This window comes from Pocillopora damicornis, chromosome 6 (assembly GCF_964200805.1).
Source record: "Pocillopora damicornis chromosome 6, jaPocDami1.2, whole genome shotgun sequence".
Lineage (NCBI taxonomy): Eukaryota > Metazoa > Cnidaria > Anthozoa > Scleractinia > Pocilloporidae > Pocillopora > Pocillopora damicornis.
Genome location: NC_142675.1, coordinates 8,471,034 through 8,484,199, shown reverse-complemented (window position 1 = coordinate 8,484,199; position 13,166 = coordinate 8,471,034). Strand labels below are relative to the sequence as shown.

The 13,166-nt window shown below is 38.3% G+C and overlaps 1 pseudogene; it reads right to left on the bottom strand.

Moving 5' to 3' along the window:
* Positions 1-1,539: 1,539 nt before the first annotated feature.
* Positions 1,540-12,704, bottom strand: LOC149043783 (uncharacterized; annotated as a pseudogene).
* Between the last annotated feature and the right edge of the window lie 462 nt (positions 12,705-13,166).

The following is a 13,166-nucleotide window of genomic DNA, read 5'->3' as shown; positions in this document are numbered from 1 at the left end:
CGGGGCTTGGGTGTCTGGTTAACCAATTGCTCCAGTGATGTTAACGTGAAACGTTCGAGGACTGATGAACATTATGGAACATTCTAGGCAACTAGATAAGTTTGCACATTGTAACGTCATTGTTTCCTGAGAATTATGGACATGAACAGTCGTTAAGAATTAGTTGTTGTGTCAAGTATAAGTTGTTTAAGTTCATCCAGAAGTGACTTGCAAAGTGGACCAGCACTGGGACAGTGCTCATAAAGAGGGGAGTAGTGTAGCGCAAGCTATTCCCCAGGGGTCCCCCCTGAGTGACCTTACCTTTGGGGTCACGTGACTCATCGGTAGACCATGTGTTAATATAGTAGTGTTGTGTTTATTAAAAGCAGTTTTAACGCCATGTTTACTGTGATTTGTGGCGTTACAATGTGTATAATTACGAAGAAGAATGACTTTAACTTATAAAAAATTGATCCCGCACAGGAATTTCCTGGAAATAACCCTCCTTATACTTTTACCACTGATATTCTAGTTGTCGAATCCCGATCAGGAAAATAGTTCTTAAATTTTAATTTAGCACGTTCCACAGCTCTTTTCTTGGAGTTGACTTAGGGTGCAAACAAGTAGTACTTTTCATCCTCCGCACTGAATTTATAATCAGGTAACTTATACGAACAGCACGCAGCTATTTTAGGGGCGGTACCCTGGGCACGCCCTTTCTTCTCCGAATTTCCTGTTTATTCTGCTGTTATGTAACAGTCTTCGAGGACTATTTTCTCTTAAGATATCTTTTCAATTATGATTCTAATTCTGTCAGTGAGTTCATTTTAATTTTTATATTACCAATCTTGTTTTAGTTATGACCAAACTTGACCGCAAGAGTCAGAAATTTAAGGTAGAAAATGATTTTGTAAAGCGTAAACATCTCGAAGGTACCTACTTAGTATGTGAACTCCGTTCTGCATAGCTTAACGTGATTCGCTAATTAAGTGTAAAAGGATGACGAAGGTTAGAGATTGATAGCTCAGTAAGCGTCGCCTTTTTAAGTGGTGACCCACACTCTCCTTGAGAGATCTGAGCTAGTTCCCGTTATAGTAACTTGTGTAGAAAAAGGAGAGAATAAAGAAATAGTCAAAAGAACGAGTGTTAAAAAAAAACATCTAACAATATCGTTTGCGCACTTTTAAGGAACAGCCTCACTTGCCTGTATGAAAATAACATTTCTAAGTTCTTTCGGTGTAAACCCTCCCGAACCTTTTTTCTTACTTAGCATAATACTATGCCTTTTTTTAAACTGAATACAAAGAAAGTATAATTGTGAGCACTTAAATAATTTATTCATTTAAGATATATCTTGAATGGTGTAAACCATTGAACAAATTTCTAGCAAAATAAGTGGAAATCATATTTGCAGAACCCAACAGAATTTATTCCTACTTTAAAAAACAGAAAATGCAAAATGACATTTAACAAACAAAATCGTTAACTTGAAGCTGCAATAAATTTACACGGAATAGTAAATCAATGCAATGTCATCTCTGTCGGGGAACTAGTTAGTTATTACTTTTTAGCAAGTCTTTCTAACAACACCATCATGGCCTGTGTTTGTTGTTGCTGTTTCTGCAAAAAAGCCATTTGAAGTGTTTGCATCTGATCTTGTCGTTAAGCCATGTTTGCAATCATAGCCTCCTGGGTTTTAAACATTTGCGCTTGCTTCTCTTTTTCGTTTTCAACTTCTCTTGCGTACAAGGCGAGCTCCTCTTCACGGATCTTAAGCTCCTTTGCTGACTTTTCCCGTGGAAATTCGGTAACATCAGCCGCTTCTTTGCTGCCTTTTCTCTTTTCTTTCACAGTCTTCATTGGCCTTCTTTTAGTTTCACCAAGTCTTTCCAAGGCTCGGAAACGCATCTCCTCGGTTTTTCTGCGATCTGTTTCTACGCTCTTGCTGCTACAAGATTCTCTCGTTAATTCTGTTAGTTTCTCTCTCAGAAGTTTACTCTAACAGTACGCCGAACTTTGTTGGTTCGGGAGATGCACCACTTGCTTTTGCTTCCTCTCTACCTTGCTATCGAAATCTTCCGAGTAGCAAGTCAAATCTCTCTCTCACCACCCTTTGATTTAATTATAGTTTGACTGCAGTTACACTGTTGAGGTTTTCGGAAATTTGCGTCCAAATTCTTCCCCTTTCATTGCTTCCTTTCTTGAACTTGTAAAACTCTTCTACCAAAATTTCTATGCACAGCAACACGTCGTGCGCTGTTGTCCACTAAATTAGCTTGTTGTAAAGATCAAAATTAACGGAAATAAATGAACTTTCTAATAACTTGTTATCAGTACCCACCAACTCAGTGCCGGAAAAATAAACTGAAAAATGTCCCTGATTTTTACATTTTTTTCTACAGATTAATTTCGACCAAATTTCGTTCAGCTATGATTTATCAAGTCGTAAAGAAACGTAAGGAATTTAATCACAAGGAAAAAATTTAAAATAATTGAGCCTTTAGAAAAAATATTATGGCAAATTCTGACGTACTCACCATTACGGGGACGAAGCGATTTTGCCGTAGCAGATGGCAAGAGTACGGCGTGAATTCCCGCCTAAGACATGCGCAGTCCGATGGGTTTTAAGTGTAGACTTCCGGTCGCCGTAGTAGGGCCTGCATCTTAAAGTCCCTAAAATCAGCCGAGAAGCTATTGCACGAACACGAAGTGGAAACAACAACTAGCTTAGTTATGTATTACTGTTACGGTGTTGGCAAAGGTAAGTCTAAAGTCAGAGGGGCGCCTTAGATGAACTCTGGTTACGAGGGGGAATGTTAAATGGAGGGATGCAGGGGTGTAGTGGTCATGGGGAGACCAAGGGATCCAAAAACATTCCATAAAAATCGCAAATTAAATCTACTCTTTATTTTGATTTTTGAATGACAGGTGTGTCAAAAACGTGAAAAAGCTGTACCACGCTTCCTTATTAAGTCACTGTTTATTCACTTGATTTAACGATTTTACGACAACGCTTTGGAACAGTGCCATATCTGGCGCGATAAAACACGTGCTGCATACATGTCTGTTTAGTTATGTATAGATACAGGAAATCTCTTACAAATGTCAATTAAATTAAGAATGATTAACGTATCGTACAGTTTCTAACACAGGTGCGCAATTCACTTATCTTGCTTTTTTTTCTTTTGTTTTTTTGCAAAAATTGGAAAAGATAGATAGGAATAAAAAATAAAACCACTGCAGAACTTCAATAGCTAAAATGTGGTGGCTAACCTGAAAAAGGAGGGGTTTGTATGTGGTTGTCAATACCCTTTTTCAGATATGACCCAAAAGTCAATACCTACAGCACATGCCTCTCGCACAGACTTATATTATTGACTAACTGACTGATTGACTAACAGACAAAATTGATAAATGAATGACGGAATGAATGAATGTCTCTTTAATGCCCCACTGATTTGTCACAAAGAATGTGGAAATAAAAGGGAAAAAAGTATTTTTTCATGTTCCTCTGACTGCAAAATCTCCACCAAGGATCACATATGATTAAGTTCCTTTTGTTATCACTGGAAAAAGGGAGAATGATTTCAATCAGGACACTGACAGGTATGCAGCTGATCAGCAACGAAGAAAAAAATGCTTAGGTAACAAACACGTGATTGTAATGTTTGAGGATATGTTATTCCATGAGCCTGTAGAAGCCAGTTTTCTGTGACCTTAGCCTGCCCTGAGGCGAGAAAGTAAATAAGTGAAAAATTAAAAAAAAAAAAATAGGACCAAAGCTGGGAAAATAGTTGTGCAGGGTGTGTTTGTTTGTACAAATAGAATGAAGTAGAGGACACAGAAGACTTACATTTATGCTTTCCAAGGAGTAATAACCACCTTGTTTTCTACTAAATGATGATTGCAGGGCAAAATTATTTTCTTTAACTGATTTCTAATTCCTACCAGCTAGAGGTACAAGACTAAATAAAAAAAGAGAAAATGTAAATTTATTCACGAAAATAGTAATTCCAAGGAGTGTACGACTCGTTTAGAATGCGGAAAAGTAATATGGGCAAAGTCGACAAAATATGCCTGCTGTACCTCCAGCCAGTAGTAAAACCTTTTTCACTATCACTTATTGTAAGAACCGTAGTTAAAACTAGGCAAACACGACTGACATTGTGTTGTGCCACTAGGGTCGAAGGTGAACGAGAGCTACGTATAATTTCATCAGTCAGTTATTCTTTCTTTTTTTTTTCAAGTATAATCGAGAACAGTATTATTTGACAAGCACTGGTTCTATTTCTGCTGCTTAAATTATTATTGCTTGGGTATAATCAGGAAATTATGTGAACGACTGAGCACCTACCCCTCCAACGACCCAACAAAAGTCAACTGATGACAAGTTATGGTTAACGTTCTCTTAGGGGAAGGGTAGGTAAGTATTTGCTCAGATACTGACATTTATCCATATGTGGTTACCCCTCCAAAACTTTGGATGCAAAAGCCCACCTCGTTTTCCCGCAAACGTGCCTTCTTTAAAGAAATTAATAGGGTATGAAATTTACGAATTGCCTTGAAATTTGGTCAGAAGACTCCCAAGATAACAATCTATAAAAAAAACTGTGTGAGGGAATTCCGTTTTTCGAAATTGGTAAAATTTTGATAAGCAAAATAGACAGAAAAATTGCAAAGCAACAAATAGCAATATCAAAAAACCCCCGCACGATTTTGAAGAGCAACCCCTCAGGATTGGAATTGCGCAGAAATTTAATTGTGCGGTCTGTGTTGATACCCGATTTTCTACCGCTTTATTAACCAACGGAGACATCGGGAAAAGAAATCGAGGACACCGGGAGAGGCATCAAGAAGAATAATATTTACGTTTGCTAATTTGTTGTGTGACGATAAAAAAGTATCTTGACTTCCAGTTATTCAAGGCGTTAATGACAGTTGGCTTGCTTTTCACTTGAATTTTGCAATCTAGATTGTTTTTTCCTGGAAAATGAAAAGCCACGCAACTCTACTCTCGATTTTTATATTTTTGAGTTTTAATTCGTTTGTATCCACCCATTGTTTATTAAAGCAATAAAGGATATATATAAAGTTAACACTTTTGAAAAATAGCTGAACTTCTTATTTAGCGAGGTGTCCTGTCAACAGAGAAAGATGTTTTTCGTCTTTTCACGAGCGCGGGACAAAGAGGAAAATCTGAGTCCCCACACGGAATCAAATTTCAAACCTGCGGAAGCCGCGCTCCGATGCTCTACCTCTGAGCCACAGAGACTCTATGGTGAGCGAAGTCTATTGCAAAGTTCATATGACACGCGTCTTGCACACGGCTGAGATCAGCAATGTCAATAACGTCATGTTTGTAAATAGATTAAGAGAGATGGTAAAGTTTTGAGCGCGGTAAAGAAATAGAGAAAGATTTTCTCTTTGTCCCATGTTTGTGACAAGACGAAAACATCTTTCTCCATTTCTTTACCGAGCTTAAAACTTGCCATCTCTCTTATTCTGGGGGGCGTGCGTAGATAGTGACGCGAACGAGTGAGATGAGAAATTCCATATCTGAAAGCAACCATGTATTATTCTGTTTATCATTTAAACACAACAGCCCTTTACTGAGAAGAAAAGCCCACTCTAATAATGAATGAAAATAAAAGGATCAGCAATCTCCGAATAAAAATCGTAAGATGAACGACTAAAAACGATGAAAAAAGCTGCGGTAAAACCGTGTATGACGACTATAACTGAACAACAAGAGAATTCTACATACAAGTAAGCAAGGTTAGAGAGAGAATCTTAGAAAATCAAATAGAACGGAAAAGCACTTATTGGTGAACTAATTGTTCTAACTTAGATGGCAAAATATGAAATAAAAACTATAATCGGAGCGACACAAACGAACGAAACGTGAGAATAAAACTAAGTAAAATATAATCCAACAACAAGAGTAATAAAAGGAACAGAGGTTGGTTTGCAATGAACTGATTGAAATTATGGCGAACTGTGCGAATAATGTGCAAACAAAAACGAATGAAGCGAGCACGTTTTTGAACAAAGGCGCGTGTCCAATTATAATAACATCAGATGAAAATAAACTGAGAAATGCAAGTAAACAAAAGAGCGAATGTCCCTGATTCCTAACCACGGAAAAGCAAATTCAAAAGCGGGCTAAAAACAAATTATAATGAAACTATTTAAAACAGTGAAACAATGTAATAACTAAGCGAATTTGCGGGGTTTACGCGCTAGAGAACAAGATAAGCGACTAAAAGCGATTCGGTAATTAACAAGGTCAAGCACATGCACTGAATGTAGCAAACACTATAAACAATCCTCCCCTACCAGGAGCAAGTTCTCAAGCTCTTTAGCCTTCTCTCAAGCGAACAGTTCAGTAGGGCAGCACAAACTCAAAAGCATCGTTTCAAAAAAGTTTATTACAGGACTCTTTCAAGATTCACCTAAACAATAAGTAACTTTTTTTCTCTTTCAGCTGCAGACGAGTTGCCGTTAAAGTTGCTTCCAAACAACATCGCGTGATTGCTTTCATATCACCTCTCGCTACAGGTCACGCATCTTAAGATTGAAACAAGACACGCATGGCAGATTTTCCGCATCTCACATTGCTGTTAAAGACTTTCCGTTTTCGCCTGGTGATCTCTTTATTTTGCACCTTTCCTCTGTCAAAGAGAGATAATTTTTTCCCTTCTATAGTAGTAACAGAATCCTTCGTGTTTTTTTTTTTTTGTATATTTGGGCGTATCAGCGTCAGATAGCGTTTTTCTGCCAAAACTACGAATGATGCGTTCGTCTTCTTATATTTTCAAAGTTTTTAGTGGCAGGAATCCGCCTCTCCCACCCACTCCCCTTTTGAAACTCTAACGTTCCACGCTCGTAGTTGTGACTTAATCCCAATCAAAACTTTCCTCCTTCTCATGACTAATTGTTGGAATCTGATCAGTAGAGCTAAACTGTAAACCAAGCCTCTTAGTCTGTTCCTTTGACGTCTCCATCGTCGACCGTCCAAAGACTGGGCCAGAGGGACTGACATAGATGGACCTGATCAGAATATTGTACGCAATTAACACATAAAGAGAGAGTCGGATAATCTTGCGGGTATTAAACAAAGAAACTCTGCACCTAATTTTCAATTACGAGATGGTTGTATTCAAATGTATTCAGCTGAAGCTACAAAGGAAAAGCATAAAATTTACCAGATATATATTTTATAAAGCTATACTGAAGAATTATTGACCTTATTCCAATGACTTGCAATTTATCGGTGCAAACTCAATAGTAATAAAATCTGAGTCAAACGCTCAGAAAGACTAGCTTCATGTTGTTAGCGGTCGCTCATTATTTATCGCCTATGGGGGGGGGGGGGGTTAGTTACGCCATGATAAAATTTATGATTCCCCTCATTGACAGTGAATTGGTGGTCAATCTTCTATAGTACTCCCTTACACTCTGTTAGAGACGACTGATCATTCTCCCTTCCTTAAAACCATGTGACCCCCCCCCCCTCATCAAAGAAAAAAAGGAAGGGGAATCTCCCATCCCCCGGTGGTAAATAAATGTTTAGTCTCTAAAACTCTTTTCATGACTGTGGGAGCAAGATGGGTTGACATTCACTTTGACACCGAAGTTTATTTTCCATTCGCCGAATTTATTAAAAGACCTCTTTCCTACATATCCTAATTTAATACACTATTCTCTTTATTAACCTGTATAACTGGCTTCTTTCGTCTTTCACCGCAGGTATTTTAGCATTATCTCGACCAATTCCTTAGCATCCAAGCAAACTTCTTCCATCCTGTTTCCTTAATATCGCATGTCAATGGAGTCGCTTCGGTAACAAAACTGTAATAATAATGGCGTGGTACATTTCCTCTATTGGAATGGAGCAGATATTTCAACAGAAATCTCATCTTTGAAAACGAAGTTTCGAAAAAGTTACACAGCTTACTGAAAACGGCTTGATTGTAATTCCATTATAGGGTGCGTGGATTAAAACGACTTTCAAAAGAAGGAAAAGCCATCAGGGTTCTTAAATCAGTTCAGCGCAATACATATGACATTGGTATATGAGAAATACTACCTTTTGCTCTCAGAATTGTTTCCTCCTTTTATTTCTCTTCCCAGGAGGATATGCTGGTGTCAAACATCAGAAGCCACTTCCGGGAAAGACTGGAAATGGGCTTTGACAACAAAAACAAATGAGATGGGAGGGGGAGGGGGAGGGGGGGTTAGAAGGGAGGGGAGGGGAAAAATACTTTTCTGTTTCTTCCGCCAAGCTCTTATTAATCTTACTGATGGAGTTTTCAAGTTTTCCTCCCCTTACAGCCCGTGTGGTCAGGCAATTAACGGAGGGATCATGGTTCTTGTAGGATAAGGAGTGGATGGGGGGTGGGAGGGGAGGGGAGGGGTTGTACGGGAAGTGAGGGAGCATAGCAGCGTTGCTTTAGCAGCAGTCAATTTCCTGTCCTTCCCAATCCCACTATTATGGCTTTATTGAGGAAACATTAAGATTTTGCGATGTTTCGTTTCCTTTACATGTTTTTGCTGTTAGAAATTAAAAACCCAACGGAAAAAAAAAAACACTAAGATAAGAGATAAGATAAGATAACTTTATTTATACACGGTATTTCCATCAGTTGTTAATTATCTATAAAGGTATATCTATCTTCCTAACTATAATAAAATCTAATAATAACAATTCAAATAAAAGAAACAAATAAAAAATCTGCTTTTCATGGAGGCCGTGTCTAAAATTTACTTAAAATTAAGATATTACTTTAAACTGTGGCGACTTAATTTAGATTTGAAATCGGTCAGTGAAGACGCTTGTCTTAGGTCTAAGGGTAAGTCGTTCCACAACTGAGCTCCGCTGTACAAAAAACTTCTCTTAAGATAATCAGTTCGAGATTGTGGAAGAACTAATTTGTTTTCCGTATTCCTTAAACGATAAGCACTTATATTGTCACGATATACAAATCTTGATCTCAGATAATCTGGTGTCATACCATGAAAAGTTTTATACATTAAGATAGATTTTTGTTCCAATCTTTGATAGTAGAGTCTTCGCCACCCTAGTGCCCGGAACAAATCATCTAAATTACTATCATAGCTCGCAGACATTAGGATGCGAGCTGCCCGATTTTGAAGCCTTTGCAGTTTTTCAGAAAGGCCCTTGTTACAGTTTCCCCACACTACATTACAATAATGAAAATGTGGTTGAACAAGGCTATTATAAACTTTAATTAGAACATTAAATGGAGTGAGGTGCCGAATTCGTTTAATTGCACCAATGGCACAAGCTATCTTCTTAGAGATGTTTTCAATATGACACTCCCAGTTGATATTTTGATCGAAATAAACTCAAGGGACTTAGCGGAGGTTACTTGCTCTATTGCGATTTATAATAAAGTTCGGATATAACGCGCGCTGTCATTGGTTGAAAGAGCGTGCTCTATGAGAGTATAGAGCATAGAACTGAGCTAAAGCTGTCACGCCATCTGCCAATTGTACTATGTTCGAGCTTTTCCGGGACTTCTTTTTAGCTTTTTCCCGATAATGGAAAGTGAAATTTCGGAACCGCTGAAGCGAGCCAGCAAATAGCAACAGAAGAATCAAACAAAGGTTTGTAAACATACCATGCGCCGTAATTTACGTTATTTAAACGTGAGCAGATACGAAAATCCTCAAAGGAAAAACAACATAAACATTCCGAGTTTTAAAGATTTTCATGCTCAGTTAGATTGCAAGCTTACGTACGGTAATAAAAATCAAACACAGCTAACACTCGTATAGTATATAAAGTTCAGCGTTCAAAAACAAAACAGGACAAAACAGAAATGATGAAAAATATAACCAAACTGGCATAATTGTTAAAATTCATACTAGTCATAACGGTGTCTGAGCGAATATGATCATGCTAAGTTCATCGCGGCTCGCTCATCATGGCGATCTCCGGTCATCACAGTAAAGCAAGCCTCAGAAACTACATCGGCCGCCCTTCGAGTGAAAAAATAAGAGCTTGCTCTGATATCCTTTCCGATACGTTGAGTGGCAATTCACATCGGTCACTGCAGCCGAGTTTTGCGGCGCTGTCATCACGAGCGATCTTCATGTTCCCGTGAATTCAGTTGTCTTTCATTAAAAAAACACTCGCCTTGAACAGCTTGTTTTCTACCTTGTCATGTGGAAAAAACTCGCGTGTTTTTATGAGCCATAATTCGGTTGAATTTCACTGAACATTTCACTTCGAGATTCTATATTAGAGACTTAAAAACTTCAGGCAAAAGTGTGAAATTCGACTTGCCGAACTATTTTAGTTTGTAAACTATCGTAGAATGTGAACTTTGATGGTTTGACACTTTTGACAGCTTTTGTCAGTGTTCAAAAACAAAACAGGACAAAACAGAAATGATGAAAAATATAACCAAACTGGCATAATTGTTAAAATTCATACTAATCACAACGGTGTCTGAGCGAATATGATCATGCTAAGTTCATCGCGGCTCGCTCATCATGGCGATCTCCGGTCATCACAGTAAAGCAAGCCTCAGAAACTACATCGGCCGCCCTTCGAGTGAAAAAATAAGAACTCGCTCTGATATCCTTTCCGATACGTTGAGTGGAAAGTCACTTCAGTCACTGCAGCCGAGTTTTGCGACGCTGTCATTCCGAGCGATCTTCATGTTCCCGTGAATTCGGCTGTCGTTCATTTGAAAAACACTCGCCTTGAACAGTCTGTTTTCTACCTTGTCATGTGAAAAACCTTGCGTTTTTTATGAGCCATAATTCGGCTGAAGTTCACTGAACATTTCACTTGAGGATTCTGTATTAAAAACTTCAAGCAAAAGCTTTAAATTCGACTTGCCGAACTATTTTAGTTTGTAAACTATCTCAGATTGTGAACTTTAATGGTTTTTGAACTTTGATGGTTTGACACTTTTGACAGCTTTTGTCTTGTAGAGCCAATCAAACTATTTGAACCATTCTAACAGGGATTCTGATTGGCCTATTGTAGCGTGCTCTATGAGAGTATAGAGCATGCTGACGACACTTTTGTTCGTTTTGGAAATAAAGTTTGTTTTGAAAATTGAAAGTAATTCTTGGGGAATTTAACGGATTCTTTATTATAAAACAAATAGAGAAGCCTTGACTGTGCTCTGTTCTGTTATAAAGCACTTAGGAAGCGGCTAGAGCACTCAAGAAGTGGGGAGAAACACGAGACGTAGTCTCGTGTTTCTCCCTACACTTCTTTCGTGCTTTAGCCGCTTCCTGCGTGCTTTATAACAGAACAGAGCACAGTCAAGGCTTCTCTATTTGTTAATTCGTTTATAGTAAGAGAAGGACTTTCCGTAAATTGTGATAACTTCTGCCTTGATGCAATAAGCATAAACTCAGTTTTTGTCATATTTAGGGTAAGCTTGTTAGCACTCAGCCATTCGTACACATTACTCAGGTCGTAATTAAGGCAATAATTTATATGATCAAAGTCAGTACTGGCAAGCGTCAGGCTGGTATCATCTGCGTACATTCTGGGTTCCGAATATGTCAGACAATGTGGTAAGTCATTAACATATATTAAAAATAGAAGGGGTCCCAAAATTGTTCCCTGGGGAACACCACATCTTAGATATTTCGGAGTTGAGTTGACACTTACTGAGTTGTGCTCCAAATCGTTAACTGTGAATACTACCCGTTGTTTAGATCACTCCACTAACTAAACAGTCGTCCACCTGGTCCTCATTGTTCGATAACGATAACCACTGCATAAATCTCCATCCGATGGATGGTACAGTATTCTTTGTTAACACATCCGCTGGATAGCGATGTATTCATTGGATAGCGTTATCCGCCCTTTGAACAACTGGGTCCTGTTCTATTTTAGAATCTATTAATTTTTTAAAAGTATTTTTAAATGACTTCGAGGATGTCGGTTTACGTTTCAAATCCGTTGTCTTTATTTCGGATGAAAGTGAAAAGACTTTATCAGCTCTATCTTTCAGAGAGTTCCTTATAAAATTTGTTCAAACGATTTTGTTTCAATCTGTTGACAAAGCTCTAACTGCCAGTCTCTTTAGCAAATAATCTATAATTGGTACAAATCCAGATCTTCCTGCATGGGAAACCGACAATCATCCCTTCGTTTCTGGGGCTATGCGTCCTCGTCTGCCGAATGGCACATCTACTAACTCGTAATTAGGCCCCAGACCTGTGTGGAAACAGGCATTCGCTGGCAATACATTACCCTTTAAGAGTTATCCACAGCACACTTTGTTTACCTCGCCCCTGTTGTGTCCCCACCCATCCCCTTTCCCCGCACACCTCCCCTTTAGGAACCTCCCAGTGGTCAAATTTCATTTCATGGCTGTGCAGATCGAAATAGAAATAAAAAACAATGCCTATAAACATTTTTTGCTTTAATTTATATTGAAAGAGAGGTGCTCGAGGCTTATAAAGAATGGAAAAAATATTGCTGCTCGTGGATGATACATGCTTATGATATTCCTTTCATAACAAAACTCTAAAAACAATGGCGTTTTACACTTCTTTTCGTCTAATGTAAATACCTCAGAAGCATAAGCATCACCTTAAACGAAAAAGGGAAAATTTAAAAAACGTTACTTAAAAGGAAAAGTACAAAAGGAAAAGTACAGTCACTTCAATCATTCCCCCAGAAGTCAGTTCAACTCACTCACAGTTTTGTTCACATTTGTTACCATTGTTAGACAAATCTTAATTGGTCAGAGTCTTTCTGACTTTGATTGCCTTGGCATAAAAGGATAAGATATGATGAGTAGAGACTTATCACAGCCGCAGTGCAATCGAGTCAATCAATATTTCCTTCCATAACAAAGTTCGAAATAAAAGATTTAATGGAGTCATAATTTCATAATTCCACCTTTCAAACAACTTATTATCCACACGTAAATCGCAACTTGTCACTTGAACGAATTTTCCCATGGTTAATATGTAATCTGGATTGCTTCATGTCCTTCAGGAAAAAGAAGAGTCAAAGGTCTCTTTAATTTTCCCCGGAGGTGACCGGCTCACCAGGAGGAAACAGGAGATCGTTCGGTCCAATAACGTTGGTCTGTAGAGATCATCAAGCTAATAACTGAGCAGATGGTGCCCTTGGGTAGTGTATACCTGAGGATTATTTTTAATCCCTTCTAAACCCTCTT